Genomic DNA, 20,646 nt, shown 5'->3' with positions numbered 1-20,646 from the left:
ATAGTCTTTGGGTAGTGGCTTAGTCCCCGGAAGCTCTGGTTGCTTGGCATTGTTGTTCATATGGGGTCTCGAGCCCCTTCAAACTCTTCCAGTCCTTTCTCTGATTCCTTCAATGGGGGTTCCATTCTCAGTTCAGTTTGCTGCTGGCATTCGCCTATGTATTTGCTGTATTCTGGCTGTGTCTCTCAGGAGAGATCTACATCTGGCTCCTGTCGGCCTGCACTTCTTTGCTTCATCCATCTTGTCTAATTGGGTGGCTGTATATGTATGGGCCACATGTGGGGCAGGCTCTGAATGGGTGTTCCTTCTGCCTCTGTTTGCAGCAAGGCTTCTTAACACTAAGCACTCTCTAGGTTCCAAAAGTAACAAGTCTTACACTGAGGTTATTGTTCCTTTTGGAGTTGCATTTTGTGCAGGGTGAGAGATGAGAGTCCAGTCTCATTCTTCTGTGTGTGGAAATCCAAGTTTCCCTGTACCATTTGTTGAAGATGCTGTGTAGGCTTTTCTTTTTCAAAACATGCTTTTTTTATTTTTAGAGTTCTTAAGTGCTTCAACCTCCCTTCTAAGCCACTGACCAAAGGTAGGAGGGAAAGAAGGTTAATAAGAAAACAGTATTGTGGACCTGTTTAGAAGTAGTTCTTTGGGATGATTCCACTCTTTGCTGACAGGATACCAGCAGCCCAATTTAATAACAAACAACAAACAGTGTGATAGAGCAGAAACAGCAAGACTTCACCAAATGGGCATGGATCGGCGGAAGCATTCAGAATTAGTGGAAATATCACAATGAGTTCTTTGGCACATTTCTCTTTATGAAGTGAAGATCAAGGAAGACCGGAGAAGCATTTCTCAGGGTGACAATGCAGGAGCATCCTCTCACTGTTGGTAGGGTTCCATTTACGTTCTTTCTAAAGATCATGTGTCCTCTCAAGTGTCTCTTTTCAGCAAAACGTCACATGGTATCTTTGTTTGCTAACTATGATCTTAGAAAGTGCCTGGAAATGCAATAGGAAAACAGAGCTACCTGGTATTTGTCCGTTGCTGTATTCCCATGCTATAATTCCTAAAACCATCTTTAGCAAACATGTTTACAAGCTTCATTGACCATACTGGTCCACTGACTTCCAACTAGTTCCGTGGTGTAGGAAGAGGCTGGATGCTCTGTTCAGGCTTTAGAACCCTTCCTATATGCACCCTGCAGCAGAGACTGCTCTGGTCTGCCAGGGAATCCAGCAGAGCCTTAGGCATGATCAGTAGGCACACAGTCTCAACAGCAGCTATTCCCTTCCAATAACCAAAGCAAAAGGCCCATGCTTCCAGCATTCTGCTGCAGCCTCTGAGAAGTTATGAGTGGGAATCTCATGCAAACATGAAGGCAGACGTGGCCAGACATTCTTTTCAGCAATAAGGTGGCCTTTAACATGGCGAGTCCATCTCAAAAGAGAATGTGGGGGTATTTATAGGGTCCAATAACTCAAAAATAAGATGAACAGAGTTTGCTAACAGATACAAGCTCTGCTAGCATCCAATAAGACAGTAAAAAAGCACACCTCCTAGTGCCACTTCCCAACTGTGCAAAAATGACTTACATTCTTGACAGAAACAAAACCTGCAAGGCTCATGTGAGCACATGACATGTACCTGTGTAAACTGAAGGTGCCCCTCTAAGTTTTCTTGGATGAATCTGTGACTTTTTAAGACAGTAAAAAAACTATGCTGACCTACTTTTCTGCCGCAGTTAAAATTTTTGGCTAATGATTTTGAACAAACATATAAAAAAATAGTTTTATCATTATGCAAGTGCAGCTTTGGGACAAATCTCCAATCCAGAAAACAGAGCCCCGGTGAGTCCCGTCATGCTGCCCACATTCAGTCTGGTCTATGATAAGCTAGGCAGTGGCAGGTACCACTACTTCTTTGCTTTTACTCAGATAACCAAGTAGAACAGATAGGAATCTGAGTTCTTTCCTCAGAGTCTGACCCATTTTCCCAGATCACTCCGTTTTGGGGCCTGTCTCTCTGCTTGTTTTACTTGGTCTGAGGATACCTCACCATGTCATTTATTAAGTGATTAGAATGGCAGGAATGATTAGTTACTCATTATTTTGGTGATTTTGCTGTCTTTTTGGAGGCTACTATAAAGACCAAGCCAGAGAGCAGAACTGTCCCTAGGTCTCCTCCACTAGGATGCAGGTAACACAGTGCCAGCCAGGAAGAACCTGCTGCTATCTCCCTTCACATAGCAAAGCTTGTGCGCAGAAAGGGCAGCAGTGGGACATTCTAATCTGCCGAGTCAGGAAAGAGGGTGGTTTGCTCTGTATTGGAAAGAATAATAAAAACCTTTGATGCTTTGATGGGAATTCAGAAGGACCAATTCAAGATGAGCATGAAGAAATGAGTTGAGTTCTCAAAAACACTGGGGTTCTGGGCCACATTGGAGAATACTGACCATCTCTTCCTTGATAACAGGCATTTCCACACATTTAAGGTCATTAGTACCTCACCTGTTGTCTGACTAATGCCTTCTCAGGTCTTTTGTCAGTCTGGCCTCCAAGTCTGGGTACATTTTAAACTAAGACCCTGAGTCTTGTTCCTTACATCCCTGTTAAGGAACTTGGGACTTCCAGTTGGAAGATCTAGTGGCAGATATTTCATTTAGTATGCACAATTTAAAGATATTTCATTTGTGAATTTGGAATGCTTCATATTGTTTCACACATGATCACCATGATCATTCCCACACAAGCACACAATGAACACTGACCACAGCCCATGGCACTCTATCTTCCTTCCGTCCTTCCTTCCTTCCTTCCTTCCTTCCTTCCTTCCTTCCTTCCTTCCTTCCTTCCTCCCTTTCTCCCTTCTTTCTTGTTTTCCTTTCTTTCTTCCTTCCTTCTTTCCTTTGTTCCTTCCTTCCTTCCTTTTTGCTCTCTTCCATCTATTTATTCATTCTCGCTCCTCACCTTCCAGTATTGTCATGTCTGGCTTCAAACTCACCATTCTTCACTTTAGTCTCCTGAAGGCTGAGATGGGACCACGGGTATGCATTGCTGTGCCCATGTTTCTTCTGAGGAGAATCTGCCAAGATGCTTGCACATTTTATGCTGGGTTACATATACTTGTAATTGAGAGCTTTAGTTTGAATACCAGCCCTCTGTCAGAAGACCGTTCAGCAGCAGTTGGTGACCAGATTGTATGAATGGCTGTCTGCGTAATCCACGTTAAGCTATTGTATACTTCAACTCTGACAGTCTTTGTTGGATTTTTAAAATGATGACCCGACAGTGAGTGTGGGATATTAAATCACCCACAAATACTGTATTGGGATTTATCTTTCCCTTTATGTTTATGGTGTTCATTTCTAAAACTGGATCATCTAAAATAAGATACATATGGGTTTGCAATAATTATATTCTTTTTATAATTTAGTGTAAGTCTATGCATGGTCTATGAGCATTTACACTGGAGCACAGTGCTTGCTGTGTTGAAGTCAGAGAGAGCTCACTGCCTCTTCAGGTCACACAAGAGTGGGTGCGCTCTAGCAATCAGGATGATGTGATGGAGGCACCAGAGTGTGTAGGGTTCTCAGTGTGTGCTTACTCCAGCAGTGGGAGCAGACGCTCTGTTAGGTGCTGAGCATTTCATCATGCACTGATGATAAAGGATCAGATACTGCTGAGGACCACTAGTACCTATATCCTCTGGTGAGATGGAGGCCTGAAGTGGTCAGTCTACTCCAACATCTAGAAAAAGATGGTACCAGAAACACCAGCATTCCCAACCCTGTGGAGCTCACACCTAGTTCTGACAGCTGCTCATGGGCATCCAAGGTTCAGGCACAGCCAACGATGGGAATCACATGGGAATAACATCCTTGGAACACATCATTTTTAACACACACAGCAAGACTGAAAGGTAACTCCCAACTTTGTCTGCTTGCTCAATTCTCAACCTCGGAAACAAGAAGAGATCAACTTGTGTCTCAGAATTGAGATTTCTCATTTATCCCATTCTTGTTGCTGGTTCTCATTCTGTAGAAGGGAGCTCTCTCTTGGCTTCATCTTCTGACTTGGAATAATGTCTCTTTGGAAAAATGGTCATTCCTCACCCACCTATTGTGGAAAATGCACTTCGTAATCATCCCTGAACACAGGATCCATTCTTATTTGAGTCTTTCTAGCTGCCATCCTTGGCTTGATAAATGAACTATGTTCATGTTTCCTATAGATCCCAGAGTGCTTCAGCTGTAAGTGGCTAGTTCTATTGATGGGCTGTAGGCTCTCCTAAATGCCCTCAATCTATGCATTGATGTTTCTGAAAGCATTGGTAATTATTGATTTAAAGTACACAGAATTCTTCCCCACTGGTCACCTAGGAGACATAAATGAAGGCTGCTGTGTGACCTGAGGGCCACACATGACTGCTGCTAATTCTATTGTAGCTCACTCAATTCTTTTTTCTTTAATCTCACAATTTAAACACATCTATATATTTTTCAAGATAATAAGACTGTGTGGGCTGAGAGTAGTCTCCACAGAGGAAGACTTGGTGTAGGAGGCAAGCCATATTTTCTCAGATCTATTCCCGTCATCATGCTGGCTAACCTGATGCTCACATGTAATTGAGATTTTTGTATATGTTGCATTCTCATATTTAACCACCCAGATTAAAATTATATAGAATAAAACCCGACTTTTCAATCAGTCATTCAACATAAGTACATTGCTTTTAGTAAATAAAATTGTCCTTAAAAAGATCAGTAGGGTTTCCATTATAATTTATCTATATATAATAAGGTAATTGCCATTGAAATGGATTGGCTTAAATTTTGAGAAAAACAGCATTTAATTAAGTATAAGATTTTTTTTCCTAACAAAAGAGAAGATGTCCTCTATGTCCACCACATTGAAGTTACAGGAGGATGAAGCACAGAATCAGATACTGAATTAGTGGTCCTCTTCCCCAGTGGAATCAGCTCCGAATTCAGATCTCTCCCAGGGCACACCATGTAAGCTGAATCACTTCTCCTGGAGTCCATGGAGACGGATGTTTAACAAAAATTTTCCTGTCACTTACAATAGCCTTTGATGTGCAAATCTTTGATGGAGGGTTGCAAGTCAGTTGAAATAAAGAGCTAAAAGGTTTTCCAAATCAAGTTAATGAACCCTTTCTGCTTTTGAAGTTAAAAAAATACATTTAAAAATCCTTGTGGGTTTTGAGTTGCTCCAACAGAAATTTGCTGGTTGGAAAGCGTACTAAAGCCCCATGATCCCAGGACCACTCACCATGAAGGACACAGAGGAAAACTGAGCCTGCACATGAATGAGAGATTGAATTCATCCTGACACCTTGCTAAGGATTTGTCTATATTCCTCTATCAAAAATGAACCATCTTTGCAGAGATTAATGACTACCCTCAGGAGCATAAGCTCAACTGTATCATCAATCTTTTCTAAAACAATTGTGCTACGCTATTTATTTATTTATCTATCTATCTGGAGGGCACACATGTGCAGGGAAATCAGAGGACAACTTGTGGGAGTTGATTATCTACTTCAACCATATAGATCCTGGGGATCAGATTCCAGTTGTCAGCAAGTCTCTCCAACTACTGAACCAGGGAAACATCCCCAAAAGATAAGCAATCTTGAATGCCAAGTATGGAGACAACTGCACTCTGGCTAGCAAGGATGCCACTGTAGCTAGGCAGGCCCTTGAGACCGGTGCCATCCAGGACAATGGTCCTTGAGGAGTAGCTACATCCTTTCTCCTATTGCTTGGTATTTGAAGACCTTGTTGCCCTGTGGGTGGAGGAGCTGCTGACCTCCTCTAGAACATGAGTGAACAGACCCAGAGAATGGAAAGCTGACTGAAAAGTCAAAACATCTTTGTGTCTGAATGTGCTTGCATTGGTAATCTGGACCATGTGTCACACTTAGATCAGCTTCAGGCAGGGAAGTTTGGTTGACTGTGATGCATGAATACAGTCTGGGAGAAAGGCAGAATTTGCTGAGAGAGAGAGAGAGAGAGAGAGAGAGAGAGAGAGAGAGAGAGAGAGAGAGTTAATCTATACAAGGCAAAAGATCCTGAACCCAGAGAAAACCTGGGAATTCCCAAAGAGTCAGTGTGAAATAATGGTATCTTTCCTCAGAATAAATATGAAAGGAAGGCATCCACTTGTAGCATGCCAGGCAGCAGAAGCCCAAAACAAGACAGATCACCATACTAAATGTCTGTGCCAAGGCTGGACCAGTGACAGGATGGAAGTGACCAGGTTTTGGATATCAAGGCTCCATAATCATATTTGTGTTGTCTTCTATTCTCAAAGCAGGAAATGTGAGACCCAGAATAACTATTGAGTGATGAGAAGAGCAAATGACCGCAACCTGAATGCCAGTGAGCCCCACACATGCCAGAACTGATAGGCCTGAATATCCTGATGGGGGAGGGGCAGGATTCCATGGCTTATATCTTCAGAGCAGACTGATAGAAGATTGCATAACTCATGCTGAGAATGTTCATACAATACTCCGGAAGGTTAGGTGCTGTGAGGGAGAGTACTACTAGGGGACAGTTTTAGAGTCACAACAGAGAAAGGAAGGAAGGAAGGAAGGAAGGAAGGAAGGAAGGAAGGAAGGAAGGAAGGAGGAAGGGAGAGAAGGATGGAGGGAAGGAGGGAGGGATGGAGGGAGAACAAAGGATAAGGGAGATACAGGGAGGACAAGTGGAAAAGAAGGAAAGAAGGGTGGGCTGGGACGACTTTGTTGTTGTTTGTTGGAGATTTTTTTGTTTTTGTTTTTGTTTTTGTTTTTTTTTTTTTTTGCTTTTTTTTTCTTTTTTCCCCTGTGTAACAACATGGTCCTTCCTGCAATTTGATGAGTCCAGACATTCCCTTTTGCAAGCTCCTTAAGCTCCTTACTAATCAATGGCTTCCCCTTAAGAGTTCACTGAAGCTGGTGTACCAGGAAAAGGCAGCCTGTGTCTTTAAGAAACTCCAGTGTATCTGTGAACCAGAGACCCCAGCCTCCTCCCTGAACTGCAGCAGCTGTCTATAATCTCATGACCCTAAGCTTCACATTTCCTAAGGCAGGCACGGAAGACGAACACCGCACCACCTCACTTCGATATGAAATCCCAGTGTTGATCTCCTAGAAGCAGCAGGCAGAATTACTTCACCAGAGGCTGGGGGTGGGGAGGGAGGACTGAGATTGTGTGAAGGAGGTTGTTCAAGGAGCGCAATGTTGTATTAGTCAGGAACAGACAGGTTCTGGCATCTTGTGGGTCAGTAGGATGATACAAAGCAATAATGTAGTACATATATCAAAGTGGAAAGGAGCATCCTGAAGGAACACACCATAAAATCAGCAAACGTTTAATGTAACATATATATATATATATATATATATATATATATATATATATATATATATACACATATATATGTGTGTGTGTGTGTGTGTGTGTGTGTGTGTGTGTGTGTGTGTGTTAATTTCCCTGAGTTGATCCTTATACACTATAATCACAAATCCAAAACTGGTAACTCCAAATATGTAAAAATAGTGTGTGCCAACCAAAAACAAAATAAACTTTAAGGCTTATTTATAAAGATGGCAAAAGAGCTGTTGCTTCATAGCATTGCTGTGAAATAAGATGTGTAAGGTATCACACTGACAGTTCTAGAATGTCAACTGCACTGGGTTGTTTTCACCAGCAGATACAGCCCAGGCTCGCTATGTCATCTGAGTCATTTGGAGAAGTCTTGCACAATCGCGAAGTTGTTCCCGATGAACTTTTCTGTGAATTTTTAGTTTATGGTGAAAGATAATAGCTCTTTCTGAAAGTAGCTTGTCTTAGAAGCAACTTGGAAACGTCATCGATGTCTCCTTCGATAAGCTGGGATCTATGGGCGCTGTCTCACAGAAACGCGTTATAAACACGTGACGAGACAGAGCTCGCAGGCTTTTGTAAATGGCAGAAACTGAGGAAGGGTGACTGCAGGGAGGTGCTGAGCATCACAGTCAGCTGGTTGAGTACTCAGCTACAGTTGCAGCTGCTCCCAGGGTGGTGCCTTCCTCTCCTTCCTTCATCGAGAGAGTGAGAGAACCAGAGAGCGGTCAGAAACAAAAGCTTCTATAGTCCTTCCTTTACCAATTCCTTCTTCCCTCCTACCTTACCCTGTACTCTGTTTCCTCCTCCCATGTCTTTCCCACACTCTGTCCACCTTCCTTCCTTTCTCTCTCGCTCTCTTCTTCCCTCCCTCCTTCCTTTCATTCACGACTCTGAAACCCTCTTCTATTGTTACCAGTTCCATTTTAAGTTTGAAAAAGAAAAGAGTACAATGAATGTGACTGCAGAAATTCTCAATGAACTTTTACCAAGGAGTCCAGATTTGAATCCAAGTTGTTTAATTCCAAAACCCAATTCAGCACTGCCTCGTTTTGTGGGCCACCCTCCTGCCTTTGAGCTTCTTTTTTTTTCTTTTTTTTTTTTTTGCCTTGTGTCCTAATTATTGTAATATCATCTGTATAAACAAGCTTTGCCCTGCCTGACACCCCATTTTATGTCCTATGCCCCACAGATGTGTGGAAAGAGTGGAATCAGTGTGCAGCTTGAAGCCAGAGGGCCCCATCGCCTAGCACAAGCTCACTCCTCTGCATTCTCCCCACAAACAGAATGTATTCCAGAACAGGACTGAGGAATGTCCATGTAGCTAGGACAGAGGACAAATGAGAAACAAGAACTCATTTCCTCCACCATGGCCCTTTCTCTCAAGAAGACAATTCAGTCTTTAGCTTTCTAATTCTCTCAGAGGTTTCTCCTAAGGTTCATTCATATAATCTCACCATTTGCAAACAGACGGGCAAAACATGCCTGTCTCAGGTTTTTCAGTGGTGACCTACTGCTGCAGAGAGTTTGGGTCCAACTCTAAATTTCGACCTTTCACACTCACAATTAAGCCCTCTCCAAGAGTACAAAGATTCCATCTTTCCATGGCCAATAACGGAAGTGGGCTTCCTTTCAGTTAACGTCATTGTTCCCACCCCAAGGCTTTTTAGAGAGTACAAATAACTGGAAAAAAAAGTCAGAAATGTATCTGCGACTCCATGTTTTAAAAATACCTTTGAAGTAACCTCATTAAAATTTCAAAATAGTAGAAAAAAAACCATCTATGTGTTTTCCTTTCCTTCCGAATACTGTTAGTAGTTACATGTGTTTCTTACTTGTTTTTTCTATTGGAAAACATTAGTAGCTGCAAGAGATGCAAATACATCTCTTCTTCCTCATAGAAGCTGATTGGCCACTAAATACACTGCTGCCATCCTGAAGCAAAGTCAAGAGATGGCAAGGCTTATCATCTGTTGGAAAGAATTCAAAGATTGAAATGTTATCCTTTGAGTAGGTAGAGGTAGCACTAAATTTCCTTTTGTGTTGTATACAGTGGGACAAGGTTGGGGTTATCTATTAAGGGTTTATGTTAAGGTATAGATTAATCATAATTAATTACATGCTCAGAGATGTGTGTGCAACAATGATCAGTAAGCCATTCTTGGCAGAATGAAAGAAAGAAACAGAGAAAGAAAGAAAGAAAGAAAGAAAGAAAGAAAGAAAGAAAGAAAGAGAGAGAGAGACAGAAAGAAAGAAAGAGAGAAGGAGAGAAGGAAAGAAGAGAATGAAAGAAGAGACAGACAGAAAGAAAGAAAAAGGAAAGAAAGAAAGGAAGATAGATGGATGAAGGGAGGGGGAAAGAAGAAAAAGAAGAGGAAGAGGAAGGAGGAGCATGAGGAGGAGAAGGAGAAGAAGAAAAAGAAAAAGTGGAGGAGGAGGAGGAGGAGAGAAACCATCTAAACCTGCATCAGTACAAGAATGGTTAAACATAATCATAATTCAATAAATGGTTAAAAACACAAAGCAGTATGAACAAGAATGGTGTGAGTTAGGAGAAAGGTTCCCAACACATGCTATTAAATAATAAAGCCATGCTGCAGAACAAGCAATTTAATATAATCTTATTATTAAAATGACACATGAAAATGTGTATAGAATTTGAGGAGTGTCACTACATCATTAACAATGAGTAAGTACATCTGGAAACAAGAAAAATTAGATAGTAATAAAACAGGAACTGTTACTTTTATGAGTATTTTGAACATTTTAAGAATGCAATGACATGCATGATTTGAATTTCCATAATACAATTAATTATCTGTAGTGTATAGTTTTTTAATATTGAAATAAAACAATGTAGCATTCATTCACTTTAAATTCAGTTTCCTACAGCACTAGACAGGAACATTTTGCATGCTTTTAATAACTAATATTTTCATAATGCCCCTATGGCCCATCAGGTAAACGGTTGCTTTAAACACTAGAACACCAACACTGGCTTTTACCTTGTTGCCAATTCAATCTTTGTCATTGGTCCCTTTAAAAATTTATGTGTGCACACATACACACACACACACACGAAAAATAAAATTTTAAAACATTCACAAAGGGACAGAAGGAGCTCTTTGGAAAAAAAATTATGTGTGATTGTTGGGTCCATACATATGCATGTGCACTGTGTGAGTACTGTGCCCCTATATGTCAGAAAAGGGCATCTGATTCCATGAACCTTGAGTTTCTGGTAGCTGTGAGCCACCATATGAGTGCCAGTAACCAAACCCAGGTCCTCTACAGGAATAATGGGTGCTCTTGGCCATTGAACTAACTCCGTGCCCACCCCCTTTAATTCTTGGTTATGCTATGGTAGGGGTTTTGATGTTGTTTTTGCTGTTTTTTTTTTTGTTTGCTTGTTTGTCTGCCTGTCTATTTGTTTTGTTGGGGGGGGGGTAGTAGAAGTCTCAGTTTCCTTTACTCTGAGGTAAATGTCTGGGTTGTAGCTTGAAGAGATGAGTTGGTGGAACACTAAGAATCCTAATAAAATTGGGAAAATCCTATAAAAGTCAGTCCTACTGCTCTTGAGTCTCATGGCTACAGCCTTCTACTACCAAGAAGTGTCCACATTGACAAAATCACCGCCTATTGTCAGTTCTTTCCTCTATGTCTTCATTTAACACAACAATTTGATGAACAACATTTGTGACATCTTGAAATGCAAAGGAAAGCCTGTGCATTGTGAAAGGTTATTCTGCATCCCAAACAACTGCCACCTTGGGGCCTGCTTGACAAAGATCATTCCAGCTGTGCTAGTTAATTGTTTAAATACCTTCAGAGAGAGATGAAGGTCTTAAGACCCTTACTGCTTGCTCCCTGTCACGTGTTGTATACACATAATTCTGCTCTAATTTCAGGCAGCCTTGGTTGGGGATAGAGTACAGATGCTGGAGAAGACTGAGTGGGGCAACATTTATGCACCTATGGAAAGGCCTCATTTCTGTGGGGTTAAGATTTTCCATTTTTGCCTATTGTGGGAGGAACACCATATCCTGTAGGTAAGCCCTCACCTAGGCACTGAGAGCAAGTCCAATAAACTCACTGGTTCCAAGGGGCAAACTTTAGTAGAATAATACTTGCTTGACATTGGGACTTTTACAGAAGGGGTAGCCCAACTCCAGCACAGCAGGATAAAGCAAGGTGGCAGGAAGCCACTTCTTTTAGCCAAATGAGCCAGCACTTGGATTGGAACATCAACTTCTTTCTTTTCCAGAAAATACTCTCCAGTTGATGATGACAACATGCTGGGAAGTATCTCTCCCAGAAAGTGATGGACTGGCTTGGCCAGCACTGCCTGTGTAGAAGAAAATGTGCTATAGGATAGATGGCCTGGAACTTTTGTTTTTGGAACAAGGTCTACCTGAAACTCTCTGAACTGACTCATAGAGCCAACCAATAGTATCCAGGCAGCCAAAGACACACATTCATCTTTTCTTCCTATTATCTGTTAATACTTTCTCCTGGACACCTGATAGTTTAAAATAATATAAGAATTCTCAAAACCTTTCCACCGGTCATGTAGTGTTAAAATTAGAAGAGACAAGAGGTGGACATTACACTGGACATCTTAGGGTGTGTGACAGAGTACTATAAATCACCAGTTAGAGACATTTACATCATTATGCTTCTTTGTCAGAAAGGATCATTCAAAAGGGTTAAAGAAAATGCGGGAGTCTGAGCACCTCGTCTATATGAGGGCAAGTGTTAAAATCCTAATCTGGTATTTTCATTTCCCAAAGTCTGTGGGAGCAGATACTCTCTGACCCTCATTAGCCACTCAAGATGATTCTCCACAAGCTATTCTTCCCTTCTCTTCCCAGCCCTTGCCACATACACTTACAAGACATGTCTGTATCCCAGAACCTCTTGGGAATATCTCTACTGCTTCCTGACAACTGAGTCACTCTCTAGGATTGGTCTCCTAATTCTTCCTTAAACCCTTTGAAGAAAGCCCCACCGATATTAGAAGAAATGCTTTAAGTTAGTAGAATTAGGAAGGGTATAAGATCTCTAGTGTGTAGTCAAAAATCACATAGAACTCATTTGGATTTAAATTCTGGGATTCTTCAGAAAGCAAAACTCCATTAGCTCCCCCAACAAACTTATAAAATGCTATTCCCCCCTTCAAAGATGACTTCTTTCTGTAGTCATTAGACTGCTCTTTTCAGAGCTGGCCATAGCAGTGCTATGGAGCCACACTCTCTTCCAGGTACCCTTGGTGCTCCACTCAACAGGGGAGTCTATTTCTTTCTTGTCCTTTGGAAATTGGGAGTGAAATTTGGGTTTTTTCAATGAAAAGATGTCAAAAACAAAGTCACAGCAGTGTCATGGGAGGCCCAATGGCTTCTCCTGGTGATGCCACCTGAAAGCTATTTGAAACTTAACCACTAGTTCTGAGAAAGTGTGCGGAGGCCATTCAGGGGTGTAACGCACTGCATAGCTCAAAAGTCCCATCCACCACCAGGCTTCATCACCACACACAAGATGGAAAATCCTCCAGATCCACTCTCAATGTCCACTTCTACACAGAAGCAGATGCTTGATAATTCCTGGAGCCATTTCTGCTTCTTAAAACTAGAGGGAGAGTGTTATTGGTATCTCTCAGGTAGAAGGCAAGACGCTTCTAGAATTCTACAGTACCCAGCCCTTCACAAAAGGTAGAAAGACCTTGTTCTGTCAACCTGCATCCCACAGCTTTTGAACTGCACACACCAATGCCAAGTGTATATGAGACACTCTGTCCCTGCCAAACTCTTCCCCAACAGTTTCACAAGGCGAGGTGCTTCACAGCAATAAATAATTGGCATCAGATAAGTGGAAGAGCTGAGTCACGTCCACAGGTTTCTGGGAGTGAAACTTGCCTAGCTTCCCAAGCCACCTTGTAGGGACACAGCAGTACAAACTATCTAAGCAGCTCTAGCCAAAGCAGGACTGTGACAAGGGCAGGGAGCACGATATAAAGAAAGACTGTTACAAGGAAAAGCAAAGGGCCCTCTTTATAGTCCCCATCTCTAGGAGAACACTTCCTTTTCCTTCCTGTGACCAAAAGAATATGCAGAGACTGTGTCCACTTCAAAAGTTATTCATGAATCTTTCATGTATACTCACACATGCACACATTCTCAGATGTGCTAGTCTATGCATATGGAGGGTAGTATCCTCTATTGATTTGTACCCTACATGTTGAGTCAGGGTCTCTCACTGAACCTGGAATTCAGTGGTTACAAGCCTCAAGAATACCTCTGCCTCTTTGTCTCCAACTACACTAGTACTACAAACATACAACTCTGTGCATGGGACTTTACATGGTGCTATAGAATGAGCCTAGGTCCTCATGCCTGCATGATAAGCTCGTGATCAACCCTACCATCTCTCCAGCCCCATGGACGTGATTTAGAGGTTTTCATGTCCAGAGGTGTCAAGTAATCTTCTCATGAATCCTAGTACCCAAGATATAGAACTCTGCCTAGAACTTCTATAAAGGGATCTGTACCTTCATAAAACCAATCACCAGGCTCTCCCTCAATCTGCATCTCACTTTTACTTTAGAAGAATTCTTTTAAACATAAACCAGTTTTGACAGCACTTCACCACTTGAAATGGGAAAAAATATCAGTAATTTCACCTACAGGTATCCATTCTAAGGAAAAAAAACCTGAAATTTAGAGCAAAGATTTATATGCAAAACTGTTTAACGTAAGGTTATTTGTAAAGTTAAAAACTGGAGGGCCCAAATCCCTTTAATTAAGGTAACAAAGTAATTGTAACATGTTATGTTATATGCCTACAGCAGGACACTGTGAACATGTACTTGAACTGCTCCAGGTAGACCCTCTGATCTGACCTGTTGCATTAGCTATTTTACTGCTGTGATAAAATACTATGATTAAGGCAGGTTATACAAGACATACTTTTTTGGGGTTATGGCTCCAGAGAATATGATTCTATGGTAGTAGAGTAGTGGGGGCATCAGAAGCAGGCAGCAGGCAGCCTGTGTGGCAGCAGGAAGAAGAAAGCAGGAAGCAAGAAAGCAGGAAGCAGGAAACAGGAAGCAGTCAACATGCATGGCAACAGAAATAGTAGTTGAAAGCTTACTTCTTGAACTATAAGCACTAAGTAGAGGAGTGGAAGCCTACTTCCAACATTATACTTTCTCCAGCAAGGCCACACCTTCTAAGCCTCCTGGAACAACAGAATTATCTGGAACTACACATTCAAATGCCTGTGTCTACAAGGGGAAGAGGTGTTTTCACACTCAAACCATCGTACGCAGTGTACAACTTCCCTACAAATAACCTATGCGGGCAAAGGCCATCCCTGTTTCTTTTTTTTTTTTTTTTTTGGTTCTTTTTTTCGGAGCTGGGGATCGAACCCAGGGCCTTGCGCTTCCTAGGCAAGCGCTCTACCACTGAGCTAAATCCCCAACCCCCCTGTTTCTTAACACTTACTCATTTCTAAGCTTAGACAAAACATTTAAAGATCACCACATAGCTCTGGATGAACAGTGCTCAGTGTGCAACATTTCCCTTCCTCTATTCTCAGTGTCTATCACCATCCATCCAGGAGAACATGTGAGCAATTCTCCCTCTCCTGCATGTCCCATATCCAACTAACCCTCCAATCACTCCTCTGATTCCATTACTCCCATTCTCTCCAGGTCACGATCTCCTGTTACCTGGGTTACTTCACGTTTCTAAATGGGAGTCAGTGCTCTTCTGAAATCCACTTCCATATGACAGACAAAGCAAGCCTTCAAGGCATACACCTGGTTATAGCATCCATTTACTTAGGCCGGTAAGATAGCTCAGCAAGTAAAGGCACTCACCACAGAATAAAGCCTGCCTGATGGCCAGAGTTCATTCATATAGTAGAAGGGGAGAAACATCGGCAATAAATTATATATAACTGGTGTGGTTTTTGCTTTGTTTTGTTTTCCCAGAAAGCCCCTCTGCAATTCCACATCACGTGGCCCACGCTGCTTGCTGGGTTATGAAAAGCCATATGGCCAATTCTGCTTCTCTTACTGACTCCTCCTGGGACAGTTTACTTCTTCAAATACTGTTGCAATTTCTGCCCCAAGCAGATAGTAGCCCATACTTCTTTCTACATTCTGTACATCCCTTTGCTTTCAGTTGAGTTGCCCTGAACCATTTATCCCATCACTGTTCACATTCTAATACTCAGTTTTTCTCCCATCTAAGCTCTTAAAATTGTGAAGCTCTCTTGCGTCTGGTCTGATCTTGTCTTCCTTCATGGAACCCCTCTTCAATAACACACACACACACACACACACACACACACACACACACACACTACTAAGGACCAATGGTGTCCATAAAAAGCACAGTAGGTTTATTGTGGAAAAAAACTCGTTAATAATCAAAACCATATTATGTAGCTGTTAGACATAAAAGAATGACTACTCAAACAAGGGAAAGAAATAGCAATAACTAGTCTGAAGCTTGGTTTGTTTGGTGAAAGTCCACCTAACAGATGTGCCCAACTGTGGCATTATGTTGTGATCTACAAAGCTTGTGATTAAGAACTCTTGTGTTTTAAGGATGTTTATAATTTTGTATTTAACATCACTCATAACTGTCATGTGATATCTGTGGCTCACAAGATGGAGTTGGACAGACCTCGTAGGTGATAATCATCCAGTGAGGGACATACCTTCCACTAGGATCCTGTCACTGAGAGAGGTAGCAATGTGACTCGGGGTTGAATGCTGGCCTTCATCTGTAAGGCAATGTTGATGGTAGAAACGACAGTCAAATCTAGACTTTTCAATAGACATGATGATGCTTACACCCCAACGCAACACATACCAGGAAGTTACTAATGGCAGACAATCCAGTCACTGCCAATGATCAGTAGTGCTGGGAATTACCATAGACAATTGGTCATTCCATCTAGAAATACAAATCCTTCATACTGGGGAATTGGTTTTTTTATATTGATTCCATAATCTTTTTCATGGAGATGCCTAAAAATTTATTTCTCTGCTTCTTGTTTCCATTTGTTTCTGTATTTGACCTTTGTAACATTTCCTAACAGGTCATCCTATCCTTTTGTAAGTTTGCCACCCATTTCCTATGTCTCATGTTTGAAGTGGTAAGAATTCTTCCTTGGCTAGCTGTTGCTTTCATGAACTTCTGTTTCATTGTGTTTTAGGTGTGGTAGTTTTCTCTTGTCTGAGAATACAGATTTCAGGATGCAGATTTAGAGGCTTCCAACTTTTGCTCTTTATTCCTCCTAAAGATTTCCTTTGGATTCTTTTTGTTTTGGTGTCAGTTTCAAGTGGATTTTGCTGTTATCTTCAGTGCCCAATGCATATCTAATGGGCAGGTTTCACATTTAACAGGAGATTTCCTGGGGAAAGGATGAAAGAAGGTGAGCGGAATGCTGGTGCTCCCCATGGTCCATTGTAGAGCATCTGGGCAGGAAGAATTATGCCCATGCAAGATTAGTATTGGGGCAATTCCTTAGTTTCTCAAGAAACTAATTCTATAGTAGTCAGCCTGGGAAGGCAAGTGACACTAGCTTTTGAAGGGAGGATATTGGAGGGGATTCATGATACCCCTAAGACCTCACTGTCACCTTGATTATCCTTTTCTTTTTCTTAAATTAACCACCCTCCCCCATCATCTTCCAAAAACAACCATTTACATTGGTCTTTCCTAACTCATTTTAACTTGTTCTAGGTCTTAAAATTTCTTCCTGGTGATAATAGGGTTTCCTAGGTTAATGGGACTAGGAGGGGAATTAATGAATACATTCAAACATACACAGATCTTTCCATCCCTCTTAAATGCATTTTCTTCACACATGACATTGCATATTATATTGGTCTATAATTGGCAATGTTGTCAGGATTTCTTGTCTATTCTATTTCTAACCTAGTGATGTTCCAGTAACATTTCAAATTATCTTGAATTTAAAATATATTTTTACATTTGGCAGTATAATTTTTTAATTGTAATTCCTCTTTTTGAAAAATTTAACTTTCTTGGCTGTTCTTATATCATCTTAGTGAACTATAAAATTAAGTTGGGCCAGATTTTTGAACCAATTTGAAATGAAAATGGCTTTCTTTTATTAGCTTTCTACATGCATATACTCAGCACTAGTCTCTGCTTATTAAACAGAGTTTTGTATCAATACTGACTAATTCTCCAATCTGTTCACAAGGATTTGATATTTGACTTTTATTTAGAACAAAAGGTTTTAACTTACAGTTTCTAACATACCTTGTTAAGAAAAATGAAATACTTCAGACTCTCCCAAAAGTCATTTCACAACTTGAATTTTTTTTACTAATCTTTCCTGAGAGGGTTCATCTTCAGTTGCTTCTGTGTTATAGGAACAAAGCACGATACCTAATTTAGCAAACTACCAGATGAAATGGAGCATTGAATAATGATGGCAATCTTGGACACTATCTTTCATAATCAATTATCACAGGAATTAGTGTGATTTTGCTAAGTAAATGCTTCTGCATTATTGGTAGGAATGTAAGTTAGTATAGTCATCATGAAATGGATGTTCCTCAAAAAAAAAAAAAAAAGTAAAATAGAACTACCATGTGGTCACAGTCCCATTCTTTGATATGTTTCCAAAGATATTAAATCAGTATGTTGAAGAGATGCCACAGGACCCAGATCTTTGTGACACTATTCATAATAGCCAATTGAGGTAAATAATCTATTTTTCCATAAACCAATTAGTGGACAAGTAAAGTGTGAGATATATACATATTGGAATACTGCTTAATCATAAAAACAATTAAATTCTGTCATGTCATGTGGCCAGAGCTCCATTGCTGGCTGGATCCCAAGAACATCCAGGCCTCTGGGCTTCAGAAACAACCTGGTTAGATCCAGTCTATGACCTGCCTGTCAGCTCCACCTGGGACACAGCCACAGTGATGAGTAGCATGATGTTCCCTGAACTCTAATGTTAGACCCAAGGCTCTGCCTGTCTCGTCAAGGAGTTCTGTTAGAATCAGGAACATACAGCTAACACCAGGGACAACCAGAGGACGAAAGGCCAGGGTAATAACACAATCAAAAAGAACCAGAGCAATACGGCACTAACAAAGCCCACGTATCCTACAACAGCAAGTGCTGGATATCCTAAGACAGCTGAGCAATAAAAAGATTATTTTAAATCCTATCTTATAAAGATGATAAAGGTCTTTACAGAGGAAATAAATAAGTCCCTTAAAGAAATACAGGAAAATGCAATCAAATGGTTAAAGGAAATGACTAAGACTGCTCAAGACCTTAAAATGAAAATATAAGTAATAAAGAAAACACAAATTGAGGCAATTCTGAGACAAAACCTAGGAAAGAGAACAGGAACTATAGATGCAAGCATCATCAACAGAATATAAGAGCTGGAAGATTGAGTCTCAGGCTAAAAGATACAATGGAAGAAATCAATACATCAAAGAAAAAGCAAAATCAAAAACTTCATGAAATAAAACATCTAGGAAATTTAAGACACTATGAAAAGATCAAACAAAAGAATAATGGAAATAGAAGAAGAATATTCTCAACTCAAAGGCCCAGAAAACATCTTCAAAAAATTCAAAGAAAATTTCGCCAACATAAAGAAAAAGGTGCCTACAAACACATAAGAAGCTTACAGCACACCAGATTGAATCAGAAAACAATCATCCCTCCATCACATAATAATCAAAACACTAAATGTATAGAACAATAAAAGACTATTAAAATCCTCTGTAGAGAGCTTCGATGTGCAGCGCCTCAAAGATGGCACTGGTTTCTGCCTTCCACCCTCCCAACGGTGAGCGCTCCTTGCAGTAAACAAGTCCTTATTTGGCTATGTCTGCCTGGCCCGCGCTAGCTTCAGCATAGTGACAGCCTATCTACATGACTCACATGGCTTGCTAGGATTGGCCAGAGCTAGCTATTTAAGTGTGGTGCAGGGCGTTCCCCGGGAAGAGAGACAGTCAGGAGAGAGAGTCAGAGAGAGAGAGAGTCAGAAGAGATAGAGGTCAGAAGATTGTATCAAGGTTCCTGAGTAAAACTGCTTGAAGAAGATCTCCTGTGGTCGTGTCTTCCTTGCTGGTCGAGGTTGGGCGTGGCAATCCTCAAGGGAAAGGAGTCAAGTAACATATAAAGGCAGATCTATCAGATTTACACCTGACTTCTCAACAGAGACTCTAAATGCTAGAAGGACCTGAAAATGAATTACAGACCACAGATGTAAACCCAGACTTATATATCCAACAAAACTTTCAATCACCATAGAAATAGAAGAGGAAACCAATATATTCTATGACCAAACCAAATTTAAATATCTTTCCACCAACTCAGCTTTACAGAAGATATTAGAAGGAAAACTCAAACCCGAAGAGGGTAACTATACCCAAGGAAACACAAGAAGTAATTATACAGCATTAAAGCCAAAGGAAGAGAAATGTGTGCATGAACACATGGGAACACACACAGACCTACCATAAATATCAGAACAACAGGAATTAATAATAATTAGTCATTAATATCTCTCAATATCAATGGACTCAATTCCCCCAATTAAAAGACAGCATCAAACAGAATGTATGCACAGGATTTATCATTCTGCTGTATACAAGAAACGTATTTCAGCAACGAAGATAGATGTTACCTCAGAGTAATGTTTTCCAAGTAAATGGACCAAAGAAACAAGCTAGAGTAGCTGTTCTAATATCTAGTAAAATGGACTATGAATCAAAAGTAATCTAACAAGATGGGCAAGGACACCTTATATTCTCCAAGGAAAAAAATCCACCAGAAGGACTTCTCAATTCTGAACATCTGTAACTAAACACAAGGGCACCACCTACATTCATGAGAAAAAGCATTACTAAAGCCTAAATCACACATTGAACCCCACACATTAACACTGGGTGATGTCAACATCCCATTCTCAAAATGGGTTGGCCATTGAGACAGAAACTAAACAGAGAAATAATGAAACGTACAGATGGACCTAACACATATCTATGGAACATTTTACCCAAACTAAAGAATATACAGTTTTTTCTCAGTACCTTATGAACATTCTCCAAAACCTGTAACCATATAATTGATAACAAAGCAAGCCTCAACAGATACAAAGACTGAAATAACCACTTGCATCCAATCAGATCACGATTAAATCTGGACTTCAACAACAACAGATACTACAGAAAGCCTACAA

This window comes from Rattus norvegicus, chromosome 2 (genome assembly GCF_036323735.1).
Source record: "Rattus norvegicus strain BN/NHsdMcwi chromosome 2, GRCr8, whole genome shotgun sequence".
Classification (NCBI taxonomy): domain Eukaryota; kingdom Metazoa; phylum Chordata; class Mammalia; order Rodentia; family Muridae; genus Rattus; species Rattus norvegicus.
Note: the sequence above shows the minus strand (reverse complement) of the source record.